Below are 9,623 nucleotides of genomic sequence, written 5' to 3'. Positions count from 1 at the left end.
TTCCTTTGTATTTTACTGGGGCTTCACAGTGCTTCTTTAAACTGTGGGTTGATGTCTTCTGTCAGTTTCGAAAAATTTGTAGTCATTTTTACTTACTAATTAAGTTATATGATTATTTTTATAATTCAAATATTTCTAGTGAAAGTTCCCATATTTTCATATGCTTTCTCCAGATTTTTTTCATTTAAAAAAATGTTAACTGTAGTTATTAAATAACTTGCCAACTGATGCTGAAATGTGGATCATCTCTCATTTTTAAAATATATTGTATGTTTTTCTGTTGGATTTTAGTCATATATATTTTCCTTCATATGTTTAATTTTCTTTGGCTAAGTTTTAGAAATTATACATTGAAAACCAGAAAAGTTGCATGTATTATTCCTCTAGAGATGGTTTACTCTACTCTCCTGACTGAAAAAATGTTGGATGATGAGTACCTAGTGTCTTCAATGACTGCCCCGTGTTAAGTTTGCAGTCCTTGTAAGGTTCAGTCTACCTGTGGTTTTCTCCTGCTTGTAATTATTTCCAGCAGATACCTTAATGTGTTTTGGGGGCCCCTTTCACTTGCTGTGCCTCAAATTCTAATGTTTTTCACAGGAGATTGAGAAAAGGTCTTCTCTCCATTTTAGAGGCTTTCTGCTTAGGTTTTATTTCTCCTACTGCATGGCAACTCCAGGATTTTCCAAATGTCTTTAGGTTAAAATTGGCAATGGCTTGAAGCTTCCAAAATCTCTTCCAAAATACTGGTTTATTTCTTTTTCTCTCAGCAATGATCGTCTCAGGATACAAAGGTCAGATTCTCGTCTTCCTGATTATGCCTAGAATCACTGAATGTGCCCTGGCTAAAAGTAACTTCAAAAGACAGCTCACCTCTTGAGGTTCTATTCCTTTTGAGAGGCTCAGTCCCTTCATTTCTTATTGCCTTAGTGCCTCTCCACTGCTTTCAGTGAGATTATTTCTATATTTCATCCAGCAAGTATAGTTGTTTTGTGCAACATTTCTGATCTGCCAACAGTATTACTTTCCATCTTTTTTAAATCTGTCTAGGAAAGGAATTTCTTGTAATCCTGGCATAAACCCACCCTTGTTTAAAATATACTTGTTTTTTGTTTGTTGTTTTGGCTATTTTTTTTTAATACTTTAGCTGGATTAAATGTTCTTTAGGAATACTGCATCTATATTTATGGATGAATGAGCTTAATTTTTTTCTTGTGTTTTCTGTCAGGTTTTGTTTTTAAAAAATTATGCATACCTTTTTAAATGAGTTGAGAACTTTCTTTATTGAAATACTCATGAATAGTTTGAGAAAAATGAGAAATACCTGGTTTTTAAATATTTAATATTGCTTTTGTGCAAAATCATCTGACCTCCTCACACTTTTATTTAGTGTAGCGAGATTAACTCTGGATACAGTTTCCAAAGGTTCCCCCCTCCTTTTTAAACCACTTTGGAGAATCATATTTTATTTTGCTTAGTTCATTTCATCTTTCTATTTTTTGTTACTTTATGCTTTTTTAACCTTCTATGTATAACTGTAGCAAGCAGTAAGTAATGTCATGATTTGACTGATGAGGAAACAGAATAGCCAAGTATATCTAGCTAAAATATGACAAAATTAAAATCTAAAATTGAGATTTCTTTTCTAACTGAGACTCACCCGCCTATGTCGAGTCAGGTAGTCCCAAAGGTAGCCAGAGCTGAGAGTTGCATTCCAATGGCATTCTCTAGGACAGCAACACAGTCAGTTTGAGAACTTACCAATAGAATAAAAAACAATTAGGTTAAGTGTCAATAGACTGGAAACTTAGGTGTAGTTACAATAGGATAAAAATTAAAAACAACACACTATGGAATGTTTTGTTCTAAGAGTATCAGTGTGACTATCATTATGAAATGAGTGAAATCAAAATAGCAATTGAATTTGAAAACTGATATTGTTTAGAATTCATATTACAGGTTAATCTGTGGTATCAGCACAAACTTTTTCATTTTCTTCTTCTTTTTAAACCTTCCTTGGCGTCTGACTCTTGATTTTGGCTCGGGTCATCATCTCAGGGTTGTGAAATTGAGCCCTACATCAGGTTCTGGGCTCTGCACAGAGTCTGCTTGTCTCTCTCCCTCTGCCCCTGTCCCATTTTGTGCATGTGTGCATGTGCTTGCTCTCTCTCAAATAAATAAATAAATTTTTAAAAAATGCCTTCCTTATAGCCAGCAAATCATTACCCCTAAGTTTGAGGGAGGATGAAGAAATAGTAAACCATTGGAAAATAAACAGTTTCTAGTAGAAGACCAATTCTAATAATAAGTGAAGAAGCTGAGGGAAATAGAGTTGATGGATATGACCATTCTTTTAAAAAATGTCAGATAGCATAATAATATATTCCTATCCTACTATAGTTATTAATTATCTTAAACATAAAAACCAAATTTATGGATGAAAATATCTACTGTAAATAATTAATAGTTGTTCTGAGGTAATTACATGGATTTCCATGAACTAAAAATTCATAACAAAATGTGATGCTTCACTAAATGATTTTTGAAATCACACGTATATACATATATGTAATCAAAGTCATATATATATTCATATGTATGCATATGGATATGTGCACCCTTAAACCAACCCCGTAGGGAAAGCCTGCAACAATAATGGAGAATTATCCATTAGTGTCTTTAGCATATTAATCATAATTTTAGTTCCCGGTCTGGTAATTGTAACACCCTTGTCATGTCTGATTATGTCTGATGCTTGCTCTGTCTCTTCAAATTATGTTTTTTGCCTTTTGGTATGCCTAGAAATTTTTTATTGATATGAAGACATGATGTGCTAGCTAAAAGGAACTGCCATAAATACGGCTTTAGTAATGTGGTGATAAGGTGTGAAGGGTGCAGAAACTCTTCATAATCCTCTGATTTGGTCTCAGTCTTTTAGTGAGTCTATGCCCCTGGGCTGTGAACTGTTTAAGTATTTCTCTAATTGTCTTTTCTCCGTGCTTAGTTGGGACAATGTGGCTAGAGTGGGCTGGAGAAGAAATTTCTCTCCCCCCCTGTGTGTTAAACTCTCTTAATATCCCAGAAATTTAGACTTTGATTAACCAATTACCCTGAGGTCAGTCTTTGTTAGAAGGACAGAGTGCTCTGGCATTTCAAAATTGTCCTTTTTCCCCATGCCCTCCTAGCAAAACAAAATGTTTACTTTTGGTATTTACTGTGGGAATCTGGTCAAACTTCTGAAAGTAAATTTCACAGTGTTATAGGGAACCCCCTTATGACCGGGTATCCTTGGAGTTTTTAACTCCCAGAGTAGGCCCAACTGAAGTCCCAGCAATTTGGTATAATTCAGGTTTTCTTACCTTACCTGGCACGGGTTCCAGGGATAGTTCCAGTGAATCTCTGTCCAAGGAAGCTCTGATTTTCTATATATGTCTTTCTGTCTCTTTAAACTTAGGGACAGTGGTTTGCCTTGCATCTTCACCTCTCTTAGGTCCAACAGGAGTTCTTAAATTTTCTGTCTGTTCAACTTTTTACTTGGAATGGAGTGGCAACTTCCAAGCTTCTAACATGTAGAACCAAAAACTGGGAGTCCATAAATGTTAATTAACTCTAGGTAAAACAAAAGAAAACAAAAAACAAAACTGATAGTGTTTTGGAGACAAGTTGGTTGGAGAATAAATTTTGAGCTACTTTGTGCATTTAGGTACCTGACTGAGAAAAATGACTATGACTGATCCACCATGAAACATATTTGGAGGACAATGCAATTTTCTTTCTACTCAACCAAATAATTAATTTATTTGTCTCTAGAGTAAATCAACATATTCAGACAGTGATAAATAGTTGAAGGTTGTAATAAGAAATCTTAAGAACAAGGACAAATATCATCAAGTTATATTAATGGCTTATGTTTATAACCAGTTCTTTCTCTATCAACGTACCATAGATTTTCTTCACCCACCTAGATTTTAATGTCAACATACAGATATGTGAAATACTATTTTAGATTTTTGTTCCTAAAATTTGAATTCAAGAGGAAAAACATCCTTGAAAATTAACTTTGTCTGGAAAATATTTTCTTCTTACTTTTATTGGTAGTATACATGATATCTACAAGAGTCTAGAAGCTTGAGCATGTGCAAAATTTAAATAAAAACAATACGAACAGAATTTGCTAATTGTTTTTGAAAGATACCAGGTAAGTTATTGATAATATATACTCTAAAGATATACTCCAAGGAAAAACTATTGAATTTAGAAAAACTTTCAAAAGAACTAATTGCATAGTCAGCTTTTGTGAGGGAAATTATAATGTTTGTTTACTTATTTAATTTCAAGTAAAATAAGTATGGTGAATATTTGAAAATGTAATTCAGGGAACCAAATTGTTTCTAGGATACACAAATGAGAAAATATACTGTACTTACATAGAAAAGGCTATTTGGAAAGCACAGCAGCTTTTGAGAGTCAAATATATATATTAAAAATTATTTGCATTATTTGAGATAAATTATTGTTCATTCAATGAAAATATGTCCTTTTTAAATTTTTCTTTTTTATAAATATATATTTTTATTCCCGGGGTACAGGTCTGTAAATCGCCAGATTTACACATTTCACAGCACTCACCATAGCACATACCTTCCCCAGTGTCCATAACCCCAACCCCTTATCCCAACCCAGCAACCCTCAGTTTGATTTGTGAGATTAAGAGTCACTTATGGTTTGTCTCCCTCCCAATCCCATCTTGTTTCATTTATTCTTCTCCTACCCCTGTAACACCCCATGTTGCATCACCACTTCCTCATATCAGGGAGATCATATGATAGTTGTCTTTCTCCGCTTGACTTATTTCGCTAAGCATGATACGCTCTAGTTCCATCCACGTTGTCACAAATGACAAGATTTCATTTCTTTTGATGGCCGCATAGTATTCCATTGTGTATATATACCACCTCTTCTTTATCCATTCATCTGTTGATGGACATCTAGGTCCTTTCCATAGTTTGGCTGTTGTGGACATTGCTGCTATAAACATTGGGGTGCATGTGCCCCTTTGGATCACTACGTTTTTATCTTTAGGGTAAATACCCAGTAGTGCAATTGCTAGGTCATAGGGTAGTTCTATTTTCAACATTTTGAGGAACCTCTATGCTGATTTCCAGAGTGGTTGCACCAGCTTGCATTCCCACCAACTGTGTAGGAGGGTTCCCCTTTCTCCGCATCCTTGCCAGCATCTGTCATTTCCTGACTTGTTAATTTTAGCCATTCTGACAGGTGTGAGGTGATATCGCATTGTGGTTTTGATTTGTATTTCCCTGATGCCGAGTGATGTGGAATACTTTTTCATGTGTCTGTTGGCCATCTGGATGTCTTCTTTGCAGAAATGTCTGTTCATGTCCTCTGCCCATTTCTTGATTGGATTATTTGTTCTTTGGGTAGGCTAAGTTCTTTATAGATTTAGGACATGAGCCCTTTATCTGATATGTCATTTGCAAATATCTTCTCCCATTCTGTCAGTTGTCTTTTGGTTTTGTTAACTGTTTCCTTTGCTGTGCAAAAGCTTTTGATCCTGATAAAATCCCAATAGTTCCTTTTTTCCCTTGCTTCCCTTGCCTTTGGAGATTTCCTAGGAAGATGTTGCTGCAACTGAGGTTGAAGAGGTTGCTGCCTGTGTTCTCCTCAAGGATTTTGATGGATTCCTTTCTCACATTGAGGTCCTTCATCCATTTTGAGTCTATTTTCATGTGTGGTGTAAGGAAACGGTGCAATTTCATTTTTCTGCATGTGGCTGTCCAATTTTCCCAACACCATTTATTGAAGAGGCTGTCTTTTTTCCATTGGACATTCTTTCCTACTTTGTCGAAGATTAGTTGACTATAGAGTTGAGGGTCTATTTCTGGGCTCTCTATTCTGTTCCATTGATCTATGTGTCTGTTTTTGTGCCAGTACCATGCTGTCTTGATGATGACAGCTTTGTAATAGAGCTTGAAGTCCGGAATTTTGATGCCACCAACTTTGACTTTCTTTTTCAATATTCCTTTGGCTATTCGAGGGCTTTTCTGGTTCCATATAAATTTTAGGATTATTTGTTTCATTTCTTTGAAAAATAAGGATGGTACTTTGATAGGAATTGCATTAAATGTGTAGATTGCTTTAGGTAGCATAGACATTTTCACAATATTTATTCTTCCAATCCAGGAGAATGGAATATTTTTCCATTTTGTTGTGTCTTCCTCAATTTCTTTCATGAGTACTTTATAGTTTTCTGAGTATAGATTCTGTGCCTCTTTGGTTAGGTTTATTCCTAGGTATCTTATGGTTTTGGGTGCAATTATAAATGGGATTGACTCCTTGTTTCTCTTTCTTCTGTCTTGTTCTTGGTGTAGAGAAATGCAGCTGATTTCTGTGCATTGATTTTATATCCTGACAGTTTACTGAATTCCTGTACAAGTTCTAGCAGTTTTGGAGTGGAGTCTTTTGGGTTTTCCACATATAGTATCATATCATCTGCGAAGAGTGAGAGTTTGACTTCTTCTTTGCCAATTTGGATGCCTTTAATTTCCTTTTGTTGTCTGATTTCTGAGGCTAGGACTTCGTGTATGATGTTGAATAGCAGTGGTGATAATGGACATCCTTGCCGTCTTCCTGACCTTAGCAGAAAAGCTTTCAGTTTTTCTCCATTGAGAATATTTGCAGTGGGTTTTTCATAAATGGCTTTGATAATATTGAGGTATGTGCCTCTATCCCTACACTTTGAAGAGTTTTGATCAGGAAGGGATGCTGTACTTTGTCAAATGCTTTTTCAGCATCTATTGAGAGTATCATATGGTTTTTGTTCTTTCTTTTATTGATGTGTTGTATCACATTGATTGATTTGCGGATGTTGAACCAACCTTGCAGTCCTGGAATAAATCTCACTTGGTTGTGGTGAATAATCCTCTTAATGTACTGTTGAATCCTATTGGCTAGTATTTTGGTGAGAATTTTCGTCTCTGTGTTCATCAAGGATATTTGTCTATAGCTCTCTTTTTTGATGGGATCCTTGTCTGGTTTTGGGATCAAGGTGATGCTGGCCTCATAAAAATGAGTATGGAAGTTTTCCTTCCATTTCTATTTTTTGGAATAGTTTCAGGAGAATAGGAATTAGTTCTTCTTTATATGTTTGGTAGAATTCCCCCGGGAATCTCTCTGGCCCTGGGCTTTTGTTTGTTTGGAGATTTTTGATGACTGTTTCAATCTCCTTACTGGTTATGGGTCTGTTCAGGCTTTCTATACTTCCTGGTTCAGTTGTGGTAGTTGATATGTTTCTACAAATGCATCCATTTCTTCCAGATTGTCTAATTTGTTGGCATAAAGTTGCTCATAGTATGTTCTTGTTGGGTCCGTTATCAAAGGAATGAAACTTAGACAAAGTTACACAAAGCCTTATTCTATGCCAAGCATTAGAAGTTAGACTGACCAGCCAGGGAAACCAGGCTGATACAAAGTAAAAATTATGTAAAGCTTTATTCTATGCCAAGCATTAGAAGTCAGACTGACCGGCCAGGGCCGCCTCCAAAGAGAGCGACTCCCCTTGGTCTTACAGGCTAGTTTTAATAGGGCACAATCACAGACATCTTCATATGTGGCTTTGGCTGATTTGATGTCTCCTACCTGTGTGTTTTAGTAACAGTTACCTGGAACCGATACTAGTAACTGTTGAGGCGTATATTAAACAACAAAATGGCCTTGTTTTAGTTATGTGTTTTAGTAATAGTTACCTGGAACCAATATAAATAAAATGGCCTTGTTTTAGGTGTGTGTTTTAGCAATAGTTACCTGGAACTGATATCAATAACTGCTGAGGCATTTATTCAACAACAAAATGTCTACTGAGGCAACATGGAGTCACTATGGCTAAGTAGGCCCAGGCAGGCCCAAGGATTTAACATGTTTTAATATGGAATCAACCCCAACATTTATATAATTGTTTGTATTTCTTTGGTGTTAGTTGTGATCTCTCCTCTTTCATTCATGATTTTATTTATTTGGGCCCTTTCTCTTTTCTTTTGGATAAGTCTGGCCAGGGGTTTATTAATCTTATTAATTCTTTCAAAGAACCAGCTCCTAGTTTCATTGATCTGTTCTATTGTTTTTTTGGTTTCTATTTCATTGATTTCTGCTCTGATCTCTATGATTACTCTTCTCCTGTTGGGTTTAGGGTTTATTTCTTGTTCTTTCTCCAGCTCCTTTAGATATAGCATTAGGTTGTGTACTTGAGACCTTTCTTGTTTCTTCAGAAAGGCTTGTACCACTATATATTTTCCTCTCAGGACTGCCTTTGTTGTGTTCCACAGATTTTGAACCATTGTGTTTTCATAATCATTTGATCCCATGAATTTTTCAATTCTTGTTTAATTTCCTGGTTGACCCATTAATTCTTTAAAAGGATGTTGTTTTGCCTCCATGTATTTGGGTTGTTTCCAAATTCCCTCTTGTGATTGAGTTCTAGCTTCAGAGCATAGTGGTCTGAAAATATGCAGGGAATGATCCCAATCTTTTGATTCCAGTTGAGACCTGATTTAGGACCCAGGATGTGATCTATTCTGGAGAATCTTCCATGTGCACTACAGAAGAATGTGTATTCTGTTGTTTTGGGATGAAATGTTCTGAATATATCTGTGATGCCCATCTGGTACAGTGTGTCATTTAAGGTCTATATTTCCTTGGTGATCTTTTGCTTGGATGATCTGTCCATTTCAGTGAGAGGAGTGTTAAAGAACCCTACTATTATTGTATGATTGTTGATGTGTTTCTTTGATTTTGTTATTAATTGGTTTATATAGCTGGCTGTTCCCATGTTGGGGGCATAGATACTTAAAATTGTTAGATCTTCTTGTTGGACAGATCCTTTGAGTATGATATAGCGTCCTTCCTCATCTCTTATTATAGTCTTTGGCTTAAAATCTAATTGATCTGATATAAGGATTGCCACTCCTGCTTTCTTCTGATGTCCATTAGCATGGTAAATTCTTTTCCACCCCCTCACTTTAAATCTGGAGGTGCCTTTGGGTTTAAAATGAGTTTCCTATAGGCAACATATAGATGGGTTTTGTTTTTTTATCCATTCTGATACCCTGTGTCTTTTGATTGGGGCACTTAGCCCATTAATATTCCGGGTAACTATTGAGAGATATGAATTTAGTGCCATTGTATTGCCTATAAGGTGACTGTGACTGCATATTGTCTCTGTTCCTTTCTGATCTACCACTTGTAGGCTCTCTCTTTGCTTAGAGGATCCCTTTCAATATTTCTTGTAGAGCTGGTTTGGTGTTTACAAATTTATTCAGTTTTTGTTTGTCCTGGAAGATTTTAATCTCTCCTTCTATTTTCAATGATAGCCTAGCTGGATATAGAAGTCTTGGCTGCATGTTTTTCTCGTTTAGTGCTCTGGATATATCATGCCAGCTCTTTCTGGCCTGCCAGGTCTCTGTGGATAAGTCTGCTGCCAAGCTAATGTTTTTACCATTGTATGTTACAGACTTTTTTTCCTGGGCTGCTTTCAGGATTTTCTCTTTGTCACTGAGACTTGTAAATTTTACTATTAGGTGACGGGGTGTGGACCTATCCTTATTGATTCTGAG

This window comes from Mustela lutreola, chromosome 10 (assembly GCF_030435805.1).
Source record: "Mustela lutreola isolate mMusLut2 chromosome 10, mMusLut2.pri, whole genome shotgun sequence".
Lineage (NCBI taxonomy): Eukaryota > Metazoa > Chordata > Mammalia > Carnivora > Mustelidae > Mustela > Mustela lutreola.
This window is presented reverse-complemented; position numbering follows the sequence as displayed.